Genomic DNA, 19,309 nt, shown 5'->3' with positions numbered 1-19,309 from the left:
AGGCAGGATGCCATGCCACAGCACCAGATGATGGAGACACGGCGCATCTCCCTGGCAGGGAGGAAAAGGCACCATTGCTCCTGGGCTGGGCGGGCAAACCTCTCCCAGGGCTGACTGGCAGAGCTCTGCTCTGCTCCCGAGCACCCCGGGGGCACTTTGGGGGACGGCTGTTCCCGGGCATCCTCCTCTGACGGCCTTTTCCAGTCTGCTCATCCCTCCCTTGGTGACAAGGCCCTGCCGCCCACGAGCACGGGGACTGCGTGGGGCGTTGCGGGCACAAAGGAGAGGGGCGGTGGGGAGGACGAGGTCTCACCTGGCCAGCAGACCCACTGCACAGTGGTGGGTGTCGGCACGGAGCAGCGTGTCCCAGGCACACTTGCGTTCCATGGACAGCACCTCGTGCTCATAGCGCATTTGGCAGAGCAGGGCCTTCAGGGTCTGCAGCGCAAAGCTGTGTGCAGAGCAAAGGCCAGGTCACGCTGGGAGCCCCGGCTCCTGCCCTGGGGCATGGGAGGGACAGGGAGACTGGGAGGACTGGCACGGAGCACCTGTTGGGGTTGGCGGAGAGGCCGTGTTGCTCCTGGCATCCCTGCCAGAAGGTCTCAACCTCTTCTGGCATCTCCTGCGTGCTGATATAAGCTTGGAAGAGCAGATGCAGAAAGAGACTGGGGAAATACTCCAGCACGACAGGCGAGCGCCAGGCCAGATTGAAGATTTTCCACAGTGCCACGGTTGCCTGCAAGAAATAAAACAGCCAGAGACAACACTCAGTGCTAAGACATCCACGTGACAGGGCCTGAGTGTGCAAGGGAGAGGCCGGGGGGACACGGGGGGAGCAGCCGGCCTGGTGCCCCTGAGCCCTGCCCCTAAGGCAGGATTCAGCCCAGTGCCTGAGGCAGCGAGATGCAGCTGGGGGGAGCACAGAGAGCTGGCTGCTGGACAGGCGGCCTGGGGGCTGGCAAAGGCCGGCACCAGAAACTCACAGCCAGGGCAGACTCCTGCGTCGTCCCCATCGGAGGTGCACACGCTGTGCACTGGCCAGGTGCTCAGCACATGGAGGAGCAGCTGCAGCGCCGGCTCCGCAGTCCTGCTCGAGGACATGGTGGTTGCCCACATGGTGGCGGCAGCTCTGTGGGGTCAGGGCTCTGTGTCAGGGCGGGCTCGGCCACAGCGCCGTGGCCTGGGCAGCTGCAGGGCCCCGCGCTGGCCCTCAGCCCTGCCTCTGCCCACTGCCCCTGGCCGGCAGCGGCCAGCCAGCCCACGTGGGTACAGGCCCGGAGGGGCAGGGAGGGAGCGTGGCACCAGGCTCAGGAGCTGACATGGCAGCACTGGAAAACAGAGGAGCCAGAGGATCCTGGAACTGCCCGCCTGTCTGGCAGCCAGCAGGGACAGGCTCTACAGGGTGACGGGCTGGTGAAGCCTAAGCCCTCAAGGCACGTGGGGCTGCCCTACCTGTCACACGATGGGGCCCAGCGCAAGAGGGTGATCAGCACGTCACAGGGCTGTTCCTGGGTCAGCTCCAAAAGGGCCTTGTCCAGCCTGTGCCCAGCAGACTCATTGGCCGTGAGCCACTGGTGGATGTACCTCACCATGGCGGGCACCTGCAGAGGGCACGGGGAGACTCGCAGAGCTGCCAGAGCAGCACCTTCCCCTGAGAAGTGCTTCCCTTCCAACTGCATTGGGCCGGGTCTCAGAGGCCGAGGGAGCCCGGCAGACCCGGCTGGAGGCGCCACACCACTGCTGGGGCCATGGAGCCCTTGCCCAGGCTGCTTACTTGTGTTGGATTGGAGACACCCTTCTCCACAAGCAAATCCAGCATGGCAGCACCGGTCTCGGCATCGAGGAACGGAAGGTTGGCCAAGACGCCTGTGCCCACACCGGCGGTCTCTTCCTGCCAAGGGCACGTGATGAATTCACAGAGGGTCTGCAGGAGAAGGGTAGCAAGGGAGGGAGAATCCATGGAGCGCTCCAAGCCTGGTGCTTGGCTGAGCAGTGCCAGCAGGCCCAGCCCAGGTGGGGATGGCCGCAGGTACCTGCGCCATTCTGCCCAAGCGGCCACGGGCGGCTTCCTGTTCTTGTGTCCCGTCCTTGGCTGCATCTGGCAAAGAGCGAGCGCAGCCAGAGCTGAGGGGCTGCGGGAGAGGCCAGAGAACACAGCCCAGCCCTGCGCTGCCCAGGCAGGGAGAGCCTCGGGATGCCCAGCTTCTGTCCTATCCATGGATATGTCCACAGGGATGGGATGGGATGGGATGGGATGGGATGAGATGGGATGGGATGGGATGGGATGGGGCCAAGCTGGCTGCAGGCACCAGCCGTGCGGCCCAGCTCTGACACTCACGCTCCTGCAGCAGCTGGAACTGCTCCAGTTCTTCAGGCTGCTGTGCTGAGGTGGCTCCAGCCTCTTCCTCCTCCAGCCAGGCCAGCTTGGGCACGCTGGGGGGTCTCTGCTCCATGTCACTCTTTGCAGGTAGGAGTTCTTGCTGAAGCAGAGAGGCCTCAGAAGGGCTGAAGATGAGCAAGTGCTGCAGTTGTGCCTTGAAGGCACCTGCAACAGAGGAGCCTCGGGAAGGCTGCAGGACAGAAGTCCTGCAATGTGTCCTCGAGGGCAGCAGCAAGAGAGAAGTCTCAAGAAGGAAATAGGACTGCAAGTCTCGCAGTCTGTCCTCGACAGCACCGGCCGCAGGGATGGCTGACGCTTCAGAAATGCTCCACGTCACCGAGTCCTGCAGCCTGGCCTCGAGGTCACCTGCACAGGGAACGCCTCGGAAAAGCTCCGGGTCAGCAAGGAACGAGCTGGCTGTGCGGGGGCTCCTCACAGCACTGCTCTGTCCCGTCCTGTCCCGTCGCGTGCACCGAGCACTGTGGCATGGCCGTGGCGCCGCCAGCACCTACGTCACAGCGTGTCACAAAGGGTCACCCTGGCACACTCTGTCCCTTTCCATCCCACGGTGACCACGGTGCACTGTGTCACAGAGAGCCCCAGGACACACCTCCACATGCCCTGGGGACACTCCCACCCCACCCAAACTGCCCCAGCTTGCAGGCAAGACCTTGCCCCAAGTATTGAAGACACAGCCCAGCAGGAACTTTAGTAAGGGCTCAAACAAGAAGCAGCTGCTCCTCTGCTCTGCCTGCTCAGGGCAGCAGAATGAGCCCCCACGGCTGCCAGCGCAGCAGAGCAGGAAGGGCACCAGAGCCTTCCACAGGCCCTGCCATGGCCTCTTTGGGACCAGTCCCGGTGCTGGGTGGCCGGAACACTCGCAGGGGCATGACACAGACACGGGATGTGTGGCCCAGAGCTCCAGTGCTGCTCTGTCCCCTGGGCAGCGCTGGCGACAGCAGCAGCTGTGGAAGAGTCCCTGCCAAAGGAGATTTGCCATGCCCAAAGCCTGCCAACGCTGGTGCCTCTCTCCTGCCACAGAGACCTGTGGCCCCGGGGGACATCCCTGCCAGAGGACAGCCAAAGCCAGCGTGCCTTGGTGTCTGTGTGATCTTTTCTGCAGGTGGCTGTTGGCAGGAGCACCTGGAGCAATCGGCAGCCACCCTTGGTATCCATCAGAAGGCAGAAGCTGTTGTCCCTTCCTGCAATGATTTTTGCTTGGAAGTGATTATCTGCAGCACAAAACCACCATCCACTATTGACTTTCACAGGACAATGACATTCTTACAGAGATACTCTCAAGTTGCCTTGTGTGCTTCTGGCTGCTTTTCTATCTCTCTGGATGAAAACATCAGCCCAGCGTCTGATGGCCAATGCTGCGGGTGCTGCCCGTCTGCCCGTGGCCAGCAGCTCGTGCCCAAACACAAGCGGGTGCCTTCTGGGCAAGGGGATGGACTGGCACGAGCAGCCGTTTTCCCTGGTGTCACGGTTTGATGCTGGCACAATGCCAGTGCCCCCAAGAAAATACATTCTCTCTGGTGTCTGCTGTGAGATGTTATCAGGAATAGAGCGAAGCAGGCTCCAGCTTCAGAATACAAAGAAAAAAAATCTTTATTACCTTACAATATATAAAAGAAACACACAGAAAGAATGAAAACCTTCCAAACATTCCTCCTCCCCCCAGCCAAATTCCCAATACATCACAGTAAGGCAAAACCTTGGACTCGCAATTCAGTTGCCACCCCTCAGGTCACCAACTGTCAGTCCATCACCACCCCTCAGATAATCAACTCTCAGTTCATCAAGGAGAGAGGAGTCCCTCTTGTGCCACAGGCTTCCCCAGGAAACACAGTTGAAACCTCTTGTGTTTCCATGTCACACGTGGCACCGCCCGGAGATCATTTCCCATGGTGACATATTCCTTCCATGCCCAGTGCTCTCACCACTGCACACGGACCAGAGCTGCTTCTGGGGTTCCCCCTTTAAGGATGCTTTGCCCAGTTCCAAAAATGAGCACAGTCTCTCACTTTTGGGACACCTGTCCCTCCCAAATTCACCCCCTGGGGCCGAGGGGTCTCAAGAACAAAGATCTTCTTCCTCACTGAAGGCAGAGGGCACCACCACCCTCCTCATCCATCTCTGTTCATGCCACTCCTTCACATCACATCCCTGCACTCTCTTGGCTCCAAGCCATTGCCTCCCCCTAAATGCAGTCTCTGTGTCACAGGAAAAATGGTTCTGTCCATGGCTGCACAAGAAAAGTCCAGCCAAAGGCCACTCCATCATCTCCTCCCGCCTAGGATTCTTTTCAACTTCTTCTGACATCTTCTGACAACTTCTCTGACTTGCATGGACTTTCATCACACTTGCCCATTTTCTCCTATCTCATCTCTATCTCTCTTCTCATTCAGCTCCAGGAGGATCAGCATTTGTAAGGTTTCCATCATCCAAGAAAAGCGTTAAAATCTCAGGCTCTGCCTGCCCAGAACTCCCACGCTGGCCCTGCCGGGCATCTTCTCTCTGCACCCCTTCTCCTTCTCGGCTGTGCTGCCAGCACAAGGTAGCAAATTTCAAGGTGGCACAGGCACAGACACCGGCTCTCTCTCTCTCTCTGTGGCCGCTGTCCGATGCCTCTCAGTGCTCCTCCACCCTTCCATCCTGCAGGGGCCTTCAGCTCCCTTCTCTGTCCAAGGCCCGGCTCCCCTCACCCGGCCGCATGGCTTCCCCTCCCGCACCCAGCCCGCAGCCGGGCAGGGCAGCTCTGAACCTTTCACCCACCGGAACCAAGACAGCTTCCCCTGGGAGTTCTCTGCTTTTAACCCCCTGTGTTCTCAGAGGTGAATCCATGTCCTCAGGGGCCACACCAGGTGCCAGTATTCAAATCTGAGCACTGATTGGTTTGACCACAGCATGCCAAAAATTTCACTTCCTTTTCAAACCAGGACAGCGGGACCAAGGGTTCTGAACAGAAAATCCTGAACGAGCTCAGTAACCCAAAAAATGGGGTTAAATGTGAAATGAGCGGCTCTCATTGGCTGGTCCAGCACAGCCCGCGCCTCTCTATCCCCGCCCCACCTGCCCAGCGCCCCAAGGTTCCCCCTGCCCAAAAATCCCCCAGCCCGGGGCTGCAGCGTCCCGGAAAGGCCTCAGCCAATGGCAGCGCAAGCAGAAGGCAGCTTAGCCAATGAGAGGTCGGGGCGTTGGGTTGCCTCATCGGTTGCTGGGCAGAGCCCATGGCCGAACCCTGCCCAGAAGCGGCGGCAGCCAATGAGAGCGCGCGGCGCTGCCGAGCCCGCCCTGCTCCGGACTGGCGCTCCCAGCGCAGCGCGGTTGCTTTGGGGCTGCTGCTCCCTGCCCGGCCCCGGCCATGGGGCGAGGGGCGGCAGCTGGGGCCCTACTGGCGGCACTGGTGGTGCTGGGAGCCCCCCCGGCTGCGGGCGCGGAGCTCTCGGGTGAGCAGGGGGCGGGAGGCGCTGGGACAAGGGGGGAGAAGGGGGAAAAGGGGGCGAAGGTGGGAGCCCGGAATGGAGGGGGAGAAAAAGGGACCCCCCAAAGGGAGAGCGGGAGGGGCTGAGGTGTGGGGGGAGGGGAGGGAGGGTTGGGAGAGGGTGGGGAAGGGGGGAAAAGGGGAGGGGGGACCCCAGAACTGATCCCGAGGGGGCTGGAGGTTGGGGGATTTGTGGGAAAATGGGGAAATGGGACCCCAAAAGTGATTTGGGAGCCGCCGGAGGTGGGAGGGGAGCGGATGTGAAAGAGGAAATGGGGGAAGGGCGGCAAAGAGGAAGCGGCAGCGCAGGCAGGAGGGTCCCATGGCGGCCGTGGGGCACAGCGGGTGTGGAGTGGGGATCCAGGGTGGCCCCCGGATCGCTGGGGGCGTGCTGGGGGGACAACCCCGGATCTGTGTTCTGCACTCACAGGAGTGTTCCAGGAGATGAGAACGAGAGAGTGTCACTTCATTATTGGTACGGAGAAGGTGAGGTTCGTGAGGAGGTACATCTACAACCGGAAGCAGTACATGACGTTCGACAGCGACGTGGGGGTGTTCGTGGGGGACACCCTCTATAGGGAGACACAGGCTCGGTGCTGCAACGGAATCCCGGAAATACTGGAGGATAATCGGGCTGCGGTTGACACGTTCTGCCGGGCCGGCTACGAGCTTGCTGCCCCGTTCCTCACGGGGCACCGAGGTGAGCGCGGGGCAGAGCGTGTCCCCTCGGGCCCTGCCCTGCCAATGACCCTGGAGCCCCTCAAAACATCTCTGAGAATCAGCCCAGGGCCCTCAGCCCGCCTTCGGAACAACCCCGGGGCCTCCTGTCCCACCCAGTGACCCCCGTGGCTCTCCCAGTCCGTCCCAGTCCATCCCTGGGCCTGCCCGGCGTGTCCATCCCGGTTGTCCGTGTAGCCGGCTCCTTTCAGCCAATGAGAGCGCGTCTCTCTGATGACTCATCGGTTGCCACGCAGAGTCCCTGGCGCTGAAATCCCGAGGGCCCCGCGCTGGACTCGACCTCCCAGTGCCGCGCACTTCATTGCCAGTTAATTCCAGGGCCACCAAAATCCCTCCGAGTGCCATCCTAGTCGCTCTCAGTACTTCCAAAGTCCCTCCCTCCTCTTCTCAGCCTATTCCAAATCCATTCCAAATTAATTCCCAGTTCATTCTCCGTTCAAGCCCGGACGTCCACCCTGTCCCATCTCTCTCAGTGCCATCCCAATCGCTCCCAGTCCCTCCCAGTGCATTCCCAGTCCCTCTCCAGCCCTGCCCAGCTCTCCCGTCTGTCTCCCAGTGCCCCCCAGCTGATCCCAGTGTGTCCCCGCTCTCTCTCTCTCCCAGTGCCCCCCAGCGTGTCCATCTCGCTGGTGCCCCCCTCGAGCTCCCAGCCCGGCCCCGGCCGCCTGCTCTGCTCCGTGATAGATTTCTACCCTGCTGCCATCCAGGTGAGGTGGTTCCAGGGCCAGCAGGAGCTCTCGGAGCACGTGGTGGCCACCGACGTGGTCCCCAACGGGGACTGGACCTACCAGCTGCTGCTGCTGCTGGAAACGCCGCCCCGGCGCGGGCTCAGCTACAGCTGCCAGGTGGAGCACGTCAGCCTGGAGCAGCCCCCGAGGTGGCACTGGGGTACGGGGGAGCCCCTGGGGGCGCTGGCAGAGCCACTGGGCTGTGCTGGGAGCCACTGGGAGGGAGCTGGAGAGAGCCGGGCTGGAGCTGGGAGAGGGGCTGGGCAAGGGCTGGGAAGGAGTTTGGGGGATGCTGGGGAGGGTGGGATGGGGTTGGGGGGGGTCCTGGTGGGCACTGGGAGGGAGTTTGGGGGTGTTGGGTGTGACTGGGAGGGAGTTTGGGGGTGCTGGGTGTGCCTGGGAGGGAGTTTGGGGGTGCTGGGTGTGACTGGGAGGGATCGCAGTGAGCCCCGAGGGGCTGGAAGGAGATCGGGGATGGCAAAGCGGGGCTCGCCATGAGCTCGGTTGTGCTGGACACAGACCAGCAGGGCTCTGGCTGAGTCCTGCCGGGGCTGCCAAGGGACTGCGAGAGGCTTTGGGGGTCCTGGGGCGCTGGGGGGCAACTGGGAGGGGGCTGTGGGATGCTGAGAGGGACGGGAGGGGCTTTGGTGGCTCCTGGCCAGGCCAAAAAGGGATCGGGGGGAGGTTGGGAGGTTTCAGTGGTTCCTGGCTGGGCTGGGGGCCAGAGGGAGGGCGCTGGGAGGGGCTCGGGGTGTCAGTGAGAGGTTTTGGGGGTGCTGAGCCCTGCGGACCCCCCAGAGATGCCGCCGGACGCCGCCCGCAGCAAGATGCTGACGGGCATCGGGGGCTTCGTCTTGGGCTTGGTCTTCCTGGCGCTGGGGCTCGGCTTCTCCCTGCGCAAGAAGGTCAGGGCGGGTGCCGGGGGTGGCGTCCCCGCCGTGGCGGAGCGTGTGCGCTCCCGCCGGGGCCCCCAGCCCGGTGTCACCCCCTTTTCTCTGCCCACAGAGCTCCTGAGCCGGCGGCGGCCGCAGCCCCTCCCCGTGGGCTCGGGCCCGGCCGGGACCCGCCGCTCCGTCCCCGCCCCGCTGATTTTGGGGGGGTCCCGTGTCCCCCCCAGCCCCGCTGGCGCTCTGTCCCCGCCCAGTGCCTGCTCCCAGTGCTCCCAGTAAAGCTTCCCAGTTGGCCCCGGGGCCGTTTATTGGGGGGCGATGGAGAGGGGTTTGGGGGGGCGATGGGACGGATTTGGGCAAAGGGAGGGGGACAAAGGGTGGGGGCTGGGCCCGGGGGGAGCGGGAGGAGGAGGAGGAGGAGGAAGGAGAAGAGGGGAGAAGGAAGAAGGAGGAAGGAGGAAGGAGGGGGGGACGTCAGAGAGAGATGAGGGGAAGGAGGCGGGAGGAGCGATTGAACCGGGAGAGGAGAGGCGGGAGGAAGAGGAGGGGGAGATGAGGAGAGGAGCAGAAACAGGAAAAGTAGCGGGGATCCCCCGGCCTTCATCGAGGTGTCCACGGGGGGGTCAGGAAGATGTGGAACCCGCAGCCAGGAGTGTTCCCAACACGGGGGGCTCTGACCCTGGGGGTCACCCGGGATTATCCAGCGCGGATCCTCCAACGGGAGGTGGAGCTAGAGCGAGGCACGGAGCTCGTCCCGACCCGGGGCACTGCGGGATCCGCGGGCAGCAACACATGCTCCTCCTGCTCCATCCCCCCTCCTGCTATCCGGCTCTGCCCTCACGCAGCCCGGGGGGCGCGGGGCGGGGCTGTGCCGTGTGCAGAGCCCGCCCCTGGCGGCGATTGGGCGATGGTGCCGTCAGTCGTGGTTGTGGCGCGCTGATTGGTGGGAGCGGGGCGGACCAGGGCCCCGGTGGCGGGCTGAGGGCGGCCGTGGCTGGGCAGCGGCGCCATTGTCGGAGCGTGTGTGCGGTGCCGTGAGCGGCGGCAGCGGCCGGAGCGCGGTGAGGCGGCGGCGGAGCTCGGAGGCGGCCGCAGCGCAGGTGGGAGCCGGGCTGGGTTGTGCGGGGGCTCGGGGCTGGCTGCGGGCCTCGGGGGCGGCAGGGGGCTCGGGCGGGTTCGTTGTGCCGTGTCCGGCCCGTGTTGCCGCTGGCGTGAGGGCGCTGCGGGAGCGGCTGCCCGCGGTCTCCTCCGGCCGCTGCCTCGGCTGGAGCCGCTGCCGGAGCAGCGCTGGCTCGGCCTGGTTGCTGTGGCTGGGACAGAGGGGGCTGCCCCGTGCCCGGGGCTGTGCGGGGAAATTCCCGTGGCCGGAGGTTTCTGTGCGCAGAGGAGACAGAGGAGTCCTGTAAAAGTGACTTTATTGCTGAGCAGAGGGAGAGGCCGTGGGGCATTTGCCGTGCGCTCTCTGCCATTGTTGTAGTTCGCAGCCTCCTTTTTATCCTCATTTTCCCGGCCTCATCTCCCTCTCCCTTTGCCCACTGGCTGAGGTGCTTGGAAGGTTCAGACCTCCCGATCCGGTAACTGCATGTCCTCGTTAATGTGCACCCCCACTTTCGTATAACCGCCGGTATTCACGGCTCTGTTAAGTCTTTGTTCTTCTGGAAGTTCAGGAATTTAGTGGGACTTTCTGTGAGCAGCAGTCCATGTTAATTAGTAACATTTATTGAAGCTGGTGGTTTCGCCCGTTGCTTCCTTATCTACAAATCCCTGACCCCTCCCTCAGCTGCTGAATGAGCTGCACTCTCAAGTGCGGAGCATGGTAAAAAGATGAGAGTTGCCGTAGCACATCCAAAGAGAAACAGCATTCGTTTAACCCATGGTCTGCCAGGGAACCACAAAACCGTGTCCCATTTCCATCCTTTCCACGTTTGGGCTGGAACATGAGGTGCTTTCTTACTTCCTCTGTTATATGTTTCACCACTTTTTCTGTGTCATCTCTTTGCCAACAGCAGTTTGAGTCATTTAATTTTCCACAAACTCCCCTTTTTTCTGCTAAAACGTAATATGATCCCATCCCATGGTTAAATGGTGTGTTCCTCATTTCATTGGATTGGTCAGCAGGAAGGTAAGGAGCAGGAGCTGTCTAGTTGGTTATTATTGCGAGGACAGCTTGTAATCTAATGATGCTATTGAAATGAGAAATGGGTTCTGTGGCTCCTGATATGAATTGGTTTGGGTTCGCAGGGGCTGGTCCATGGTGTTGTAGGATTTGTTCTGCTGGCCATTCATATTTTCCCCATTTTTGGGCGCTCTCTCCAGCCAGGGCTGCATCAATTGACTGCTTTTCTCTAACTAAATCATCAAATCCTTGCATTCCCAACTGATTTCCCTAAATATTTGGTAGCAAAAAATCCCCAGTGCCCTAATATACCCTATATAACACAGAGAGTGACAGCACATGTTGGAGTGGGTAGAGGGATGATTCCCCCCACTTATTTATAGTGAAGTTTTCCCAACGTTCTCCTTTTGCTGTTTCCCTCTGCTGCTTCACCCGTTTGTGTTGCAGGGTCAGATATCCTCCCCCTGGGCTCTGCCTTGAGCTGTGCAAATTCCATCAGTGCCAGCAGGCAGAGCTTGGGGTGAGGGGCAGAGGAATCAGCCCAATTCCTGCCCCAGGCAAGAGACCCAGGTGCATTGTCCACATTTTGCCCAGCAGTGTTCATTTACATTTCTAAAGCTCCTCTGGAGGCTGCCTGGAATGAAGCTTCTCTTCCTGCTGCTGGGCAATGTTGATATTTTGTTGCTGGTCGTTATCTCTGTGGGTATCTTTTGTGCTGTTCCCAGTCTGTTCAAAAGTTAAACTCATCTCCATTGAGTGGTGTCCCACCCCTTAAATAAAACCTTTAAAATTCCTTTCCCCAAGGCAAAGACAAAGCAAGCCTGAGCAGAGAAAGAAGATTTAGAAGAAATAAACTCGGTTCATTTTGCAGTGCAATGGCAGGCAGCCCAGAGTGTGGGTGTCAGTGAGGCCCAGAGTGGAATTGTGCCGTGGTGTTCCCCAGCAGCTGTGGCAGTGCAGGCTCAGCCAGCGCTGAAGCTGCAGCAGTGGCAGCAAGGCTTGGCCCCAGTGGCTGGAGATGGCAGAGGAGGGTGGCCAGGATTGCAGAGGATTCCAGCCAAGGATCTGTGGGCAGGCGCAGGGGCTTGACCCGCTGTGGAGCCCTGGCTGCTGCTGCGTTGCCTTCAGGGCAGGCTCAGGGGCGGCCTCCCATCCTCCTGCTGCAGGTGGGAAGTGCAAATCTGCGGGGCTTCAGAGCCCTTGAGGCCAGGCTGAGGGGTCCCCCCGTGTTGAGCTGTGCTGGCGGCTGTTTCTGGCCTCGGGGACACTTGGCATGGGCCCCTTGGCCACCAGTGGTGCTGCTTTGCACTCCTTAGGCAGGAGCCGATGTCCTGGCTGGGTGTTGGCAGCAGCAAAGTGCCAGGGCAGGCTCAGTGCCAGCCCAGCTTGCTGTGGGAGAATGTGCCTTGATATCTGCTCCAGTGGTTGCTGAAGCAGTGAGAATTGCTTTTGCCCCCCTGTTAGGTGCCATGGTGTCAGCAGACAATATTGAAGGCTTCCTGCTCAGGGCATTTCAGTGCCAGGCTCTCACAAGCACCCACAGCTGCGCGGGTTGAGCTGAGCGTGGGGCGCTGACCTGCGCTGTGTCTGATTCCCCTTCCTTAATAACAACCTGTCTTGTAGCTCTTTTCCCTTCTGCTGCCCCTGCAGAGCCATCCACAAACACATTTTCTCCCTCAGGCCAGGCAATGTCCCATCATCAATCTGTCCCAGCCTGGGTCTGGAGCTCTGTCCCTTGAGTGCAGTCTTGGGTTCCTTGCCAGCCCCTCTCCAGGCTGTTCAAACAGGAGGCTGGGTTAAACCTTTTCCCTGTCCTCAGTTCTAAATCCTCCTGTGCCATTGAACAAGTTTCATACTGTAATAACTGAGCCCTGCTCATCCATGTAGAGGCTCTTTTGGTTGTCAGACCTTTAACTTGATGTCAGACTTGAACTATAGGATATCCTATGTAGGGTTAAACATTTTAGCACAAGAATTCCTTAGGCAAGACCCTGTTTAACATTCACCTGTAATTCAAATTCTTTTTCCCTGTCTGGAAGGCCCAGGCCTGCCACCTTAGTTAATCTTCATTTTAACACTTTAAAATTCTGTGTTTCCTCCTGCTGTCCATCCATCCAGTTTGTTGAGTGGCAGGACAGCAGTGTTGTAGGGAGACACCCCTGGCTCCAAAAGCCCTGCCTTTAACAGGGACACAATACCAGGCTGTGAGCCCTTCCTTCCCTCTCTTGGAACAGGGTATTGCTTGTCCTGGTTGCTTTAAAGTAATTTTCCCTCTTTCCCTGGGGCTGCCCACACTTCTGGGTTCACTTCAGCATAGGCTTTATCAGATTTTGGCACAAAGGCAGAACAGAACTACCCTCAGTATCCCCTTTTACAGTATTAAAATCCAGCTCTCAAATTCCTTCCTAGGTAATTACAATCACAGGAGAAAGAAAAACAAATTCATTTATTTCAAACCTGTCCCCCACAGCTTCTAATAGTGGTTTTGAACAAATCATACCTGCTTATATTTGCCTCTCATTCCCTTAAAAATTAAAATATTCCTTTACTATTTTCCCCCTTAGGTCTAAGATTCAGAGTGGATTGAGAGGCCCCTGTGGCCATCAGGAAATGCCTCCTCTCAATGCACACCCACCCTGAATGTTCTCAAGGGCTGCAGTGTGGAGGGTCCCTGGTGTGATGGGAGCTGTGACAGCCCTGCCAGTCCATGTCCATCAAGGGGTGGACTTGCTGGTCCTGAGGGTGCTGCTGTCTGTGCTTGCAGTGTCCTTGTGCCCTGCAGCTGGAGCCGTGGTTCCTTGCCAGGGGCTGTTTGGGTGGGTTCTCCCCTGCTGAGGAGGGCAATGCCTCTGCCAGGTGCTTGTGCCCGAGCCGAGCCCTGGGTGCTGGGGCCCCCTTGGGCCCTGGGGTTGATCCCTCAGGGGCTGTAGGAACTGTGCCCTGGCCTTTGCCTTCAGCTTGGCCTTTTGCTGCTCCCTTCTTGCATTCACCTGCTGTGCCTTTGTGCCCAAGTGCTGCAGGGCCTTCTTGTGCCCCTCCTGCAGCTCCCTCAGTGCCTGTGGGTGCTTGTCTTGCTTTACAAGATGGGTGTCTGGTCGGGAAGGCAGAAAAAGCCTCTCTTGGAATGGAGAATGCAAACCCCCTCCCTCTTAATTTTTAGAGTAGTGAAATCAAGTGGCTCTCAGGCAATGATGTGAGAATAGGAATACCAGTTCTTTACTAGTGTATATAATAAAGCAAACAAACACCAACAGCTGCGGCACTGACAGCAAACAGAGCCCGGACCCAGTCCCGGCCTTTGGGCTGCGGTGCTTTGCCCTTGGGTGCAGTTCCAGGCACGGCCGGCAGGGGCGCTGGTGGCTCCCGCGGGGCGGGGCAGCGCATCCCTCCCATGGGAACCTCTCTGAACGGAAATAGAGCAATCCCTTCATCTCACTCTTTCACTTTTTTACCTTCTCTAGCCTTTCTCCTGTGTTTTGAGAAAGTATTTGGAGAGGGCTGCCTTTTAACTGAGCTCCTAGTGTTTCGATAAGGTGCTTCCTGTAGAGAGAGAGTTTCCCTGAACAGCCGGAGCTGTGGTTACCAAGGGGACGTAACTCAGAGCAGGACGGGGTGAGGGGAGGATATCCTGCCGAGGCTGGGTGGGAGTGTGGGCAGGGTCTGCTGCCGGAATCGGCAGAGGGGGATCTTCCTGTGGAGCCCGAGGCGGAGCGTGGGCAGCCCCCACATGGCTGATGGCGGCTGATCCGGCAGCTGCCGGCAGAGCAAAGGCAGGTGGGAGAGCCCGGCAGCAGCGGCGGTGCCCAGCGCAGGTGGCACGGGCAGGGCAGCCGGGGATGGGATGGCTGGGACCCCCCCTGGGTGCGGTGGGCGCGGTGACCTCGGAGCAGGCGGCAGGACAGAGCAACCCCCATCTTGCCCAGCATGGGCGGCAGAGCGGCCGCGGGCCAGGCAGTGGGAGCAGGGCACACAAATTGAGCGACAGCACCGGGGCAGGTGGAGCTGCCCTGGGCAGTGAGGCCGCACCTGGGATGGAAACCGGGGCAGGCGGAGCTGAGGCGGGCAGCGAGCCGGGACCCGGGACAGGCGCCTGGGCCGCGAACGGAGGGGGCAAGACCTGCAGAGGATCCCACTCTCTTTCTGATTTTTCCTCCTGTTCCCCCCATTTTCATTTCCCCCCTTTTTTTTTTTTCCTCTGGTGTTTCTGATACTTCAAACATTTTTATTCTTCTAAAATCTCCTGTCTAACATGTGGCATATTCTATTTCTTCTAGATTAAACGATTTTTTTTGCAAATAAATCCAGAGCCTAACAAATCTAAACGTCTGCATGGATACTTTGAAATGGTCAACCAGCTAACTCATGACCTCCAAATGTTGTTTTTCTCTTTACCTTTTTACTTCTCCTTTGGCAAATTAAACATCTCTCAGTAACTGGCTTTGCTACTCCAAAAGTCCCAGTGCACCCAAAGTTCCATAAAAAATGATCACACAAAGCTTCAGTACCCCAGTGGGTTTTCTGATGCAAGTCTTCTAATATTTTCCTAGTAATCACATTTTATTATGAAATTATCTTCCATCAAGAAGTTTCCATTTCCCTGATTTATCTTTTTCATTTCCTATCTTGTTTAATTCTTTTTTCTGAGCTTCCCTTAACTTTGGAATTTCCAGTTTTTCCTCCTTTGGAGTTATTATTAACATAACTCTTTTATCTCCATCTTCTACTGCATCCTTAGCTTTGTGATGTGCCCCCAGTTTGCCCAGTTTGTCTCTCCTTTGGCCCGGGCCGGGTTCCCCCCGCCCGCAGCGGCTGGAGCAGCCGAGAGCCCCGTGCTGCCCATCCCGACCTGTCCCGGCTCCATCCCCACTCCTGCCGCAGGCTGCGAGGGCTGCGGGAACGGGGCACCGAGGGTGTGGCTGCTGCTGGGGGAGGAGGAGGAGGGAGGGAAGGGCAGGGATGAAGGGGGAGGAGGAGGTGGGGTTAGAGGGGAGGAGCAGGGGGAGGGATGGAAGAGAAGGGATGAAGGCAGAGAGAGAGCAGCGATGGAAGAGGAGAAGGAGGTGGGAATAAGAGGAGGAGGAGGAGTGCAGGGGATGGAAGGGGAGGAGTGGGAGGAAGAGGAAGAGGAGGGACAAAGGCAGATGGAGGCTGAGCTGAGGGAACCACGCGGTCGATCCCTGCCTGAATTCGCAGCCCCCACCTGTGGGATCATCGCCCCCCCATTGCGCCGGGGAGTGGGGAGGGGGAGCTGGGCCCGGATATCCTGGGGGGTCCCTGGGTTGGGGTTTTTGGGGGATGTTTGGAGAATGAAGCAGTCCAAGGCTGAGCGGAAAAGGCCCCTTGGGGGGACATCGGGGGTGTCGGTGGCGGCTGCCGGCAGAGGCAGCCTGGAGGGGCAGAACCCTGTGTCCCCCAGGAGCCCAAACTGGGGAGCCCAGAGAGGGGGGAGCGGCGTCATTGGCGGGAGCCTCAAGAGCCTGGAGAGGGGCAGGGGGGACTCCTTGGAGCCGCTGGAGCCCAGAGCAGAGAATGAGGGGAGAAGGGAGCTCGCGAGCCCAAAAAGCCCCGGCATCCTGAAATGGGGAGAGCGAAGCAAGGGGAACTTTTGGCATTGCTGGGACTGCCAGCAGCCTGGGCAGGGCGGGCACTGGGCACAATGGAGTCCCCCAATCCAAGCGTGACCCCAGCAGGTGGGACAGGGGGGAACCCCCGAACACCAGAGGGGAGGGACCAGGGACGGGGAACTCCTGGGAGGGTTTTTCAGGGCTGAATCTGGGTGTTTGGGAGGTTTTTCTGGAGCCCAGATGGCCAGTGACTTGTAGAGATGGACTTGGGCAGAGGGAACTTCAAACTCAACATTCTCATCCCTTTTTTTCTCCAAACCAGGATTTCCCATTGCCAACTCCCGGGAGGCTGCGAGGAAGAGGAAGATGCCCCAGGACAATGAGGCAGGTGAGGAGGAAGTCAGTGTCCCTGGAATGCTTAAAATCAGAGGGTTTCGGGAAAGCTGCAAAAGACAAGCCTCAGAGACAGTAGAACTGATTTGAGCTTTGCAGCAGCCAATAGATTGGTCAGCAGAATAATTATATAAGAAGTAGAAAGTAAGGAGAAATAGAACAATGGTCTGTGTGCATTAAGACTTATCTAGAATAACTAACTCCCTAACCTGTGGAAAAGTCTATCTAATAAGATATTGGAAAGTTCCAAGCTTAATACTGGAGCTCTGTGCATTGTGTTTTAAGGCTTACAAGCAGGTATTTTATTTGAAATAAGCAAGCATTGTTTTAACTGTCAATGTGCTTATAGTGCTTGGATAGAACTACTGTCAATATGCTTTTGCTTTGCATGATTGGTCAAAAACCTTTTAAAGTAAGTTTTAACGTGAAATTCTTTTTCTGCTACCTGTGATGTGAGCTGCTGACATCTTCCCATTGTCATAACCAAGTAATGAGACAGATGTTGGAAAATCACACAGCTCAGGATGCATTCCCAGCAGTCCAGTCCTGTTTGAGATTTGTGCACAGCCCCGAGCTGGCGATGAGTGCCCCTTTCCCCTCTGTGCTGCTCCATCTCCCGGCCCAGCACGGCCCTGGCTGAAGCTCAGAACTGGGGGGATCTCCTTGCCCTTGCCTGTGGCACGGAGGCAAATGCCATCCTGTCCTTGTCCTTCCTCCCCCAGAGCAGGAGCTGAGCATGGAGAGCAGGGAGGACAAATGCCCGCGGCAGAACCTGGTGGAAGAGGCCGTTTTGAGTGGCTCCACGGCGCAGGAAGCCAACGGGGAGGAAAAGCCCCGGAGATGCCGCACGAGGAGGGGCTGCAAACGCAGCCGGCGGGGATCTGAGGGGGAAAGAGCCAGCCTGGGCTGGGAAGGCGGCCGGAGGTGGAGCCAGATCTTGGAGCTGGTGCTCCATGAGCAGCTCCATGATGGGGAGAAGCCCCACACGTGCGTGGAGTGTGGGAAGAGCTTCAGGCGGAACTGCCACCTGATTGTGCACCAGAGGATCCACACTGGGGAACGGCCCTACAAGTGTGGGGAGTGTGGGAAGAGCTTCAGAGAGAGCTCCCACCTGACTGTGCATCAGAGGACTCACTCTGGGGAGAAGCCCTACGAGTGTGGTGAGTGTGGGAAGAGCTTCAGCGTGAGCTTCAGCCTGATTGTGCACCAGAGGACCCACACTGGGGAGAGGCCCTACGAGTGTTCCAAGTGTGGGAAGAGGTTTATGAGTAGCTCCGATCTCTTCCTGCACGATCGGATTCACAGGGAGGAGAGGCCCTTCCAATGCCCTGACTGCGGGAAGGGATTCAAGCGCAACTGCAGCCTCGTCACCCACCGGCGCATCCACACGGGGAAGTGGCTCTACGAGTGTGATAAATGCAGGAAGAGGTTTCAGACCAGCTCCATTCTCCTCGAGCACTATTGGATTCACAGAGAGGAGAGGCCCTTCCGGTGCCCCGACTGCAGGAAGGGATTCAAGCAGAACTCCCACCTCATCACCCACCGGCGCATCCACACTGGGGAGAGGCCCTACGAGTGTCCCCAGTGTGGGAAGAGCTTCTCACAGAGCTCTAACTTGACCCAACACCAACGGAGGCACCACTAAGGGAAGCCCTGCGAGTGCCCCGAGTGCGGGCAGAGCTTCGTGCACTGCTCCAGCTCCATCCCCCACTGGAGGAGGCACTTTGGGCATAGCCCTGGTCACTCCCATTCCCTGTGATCCATGTTGGAAACACACCTGGCTGCTTTGCCTTTTAGTTTGGCCTTAATTTTCCTCTGCTTCACCTTCATCCTTTAAAAACACCCAAAACTGGGTTAAATGAAGGAAATTGATCGAATATATCTGACGTTGCATAATTTCTCAGTTGTTTTAGAGGGAATTTAGGTTTTGGGGACAGGTTCTGTGTGGAGTGCTGCTGTTGCTAAGAGGCAGGAATTTGATCTCACCTTTCTTGTGTTACTAAGAACTCCTCCCCTGACCCCAACCCCAACTCCACCCTTTGGATACCCTATAAAAACTCCACGGCCCTGCCTTTGCCCTGTCTTAGGGGGGTAAGAAATGGATTCCCAAAGGATCAGCCGTTTTCCAACTGGATACCCAGAGGATCAGCCCTTTTCCCATGGATTCCAAGAGGATCAGCCATTTTCACTGAATTCCCAGAGGATTCTGACTCTGTCACTGTTTCTTTTTGTTTGTATTACTGCATTTGTATTTTTAATTTTTTCTAATAAAGTACTGATTTTCTGCTCCCATATCTTTGCCTGAGAGCCCCTTAATTTCAAAATAAGTTACTACTACTATTATTATTATTATCATTATTATTATTATTATTACTACTAGTAATAATAATAATAATAGTAATCAAAGGGAGGGGGTTTACATTTTCCATTTCAGTGGAGGCTCCTGAAATGGGGAGACACCCCCAAGGCTGGGCCATGTCAAATAGTTCCTGAAAGATGTAAATTAGTTTATGTATATGCATGAGGGTCTATGAATATGCGACAGGCTGATGTGATTAAAACTAGAATAATTAAGGGGTGTCCCCGAACATAACTGGGGGGTCTTGGTGGCCATAACAACCTTTGCTCGATGGTCCTTGTCTCCCATTACATTAATCCGTTCCATATTCATGGCCTTGTTGCATATCCATGAAGTACTTTACATATTCCAGGAACAAAATTGGCTTAATTCTGTGTGGGGGTCCAAGCCCCCTCCCAGCTCAATTTGGGGCGTCCTCTCCTCCTCCCAGCTCAGTTTTGGGATCCCATCCCCATCCCAGCTTAATTTGGGGGTTCCATTCCCCTCCCACCTCAATTTGGGGGTCCCATTCCTCTCCCAGCTCAATTCTGGGGTCCCGACCCTCTTTTCCCTCCTCTCTCCTTTCCGATCATTCTCCCAGTCCCCTCCCCCGTGTTTGGTGTTAGGGGCTCCAGGCCCTTCCTGCTCCATTTTGGGCTCCCGACCCCGTTTTGG

General features: G+C 58.0%; 1 pseudogene; it reads left to right on the top strand.

Moving 5' to 3' along the window:
• Positions 1 to 17,941, top strand: part of LOC128945555 (zinc finger protein 850-like) — a 51,242-nt pseudogene extending 33,301 nt beyond the window's left edge.
• Positions 17,942 to 19,309: the final 1,368 nt, after the last annotated feature.

Source organism: Melozone crissalis, unplaced genomic scaffold (genome assembly GCF_028551555.1).
Source record: "Melozone crissalis strain CALT ecotype California unplaced genomic scaffold, PUWL_Pcris_2 ptg000066l_1, whole genome shotgun sequence".
Classification (NCBI taxonomy): Eukaryota; Metazoa; Chordata; class Aves; order Passeriformes; family Passerellidae; genus Melozone; species Melozone crissalis.
This window is presented reverse-complemented; position numbering and strand designations above follow the sequence as displayed.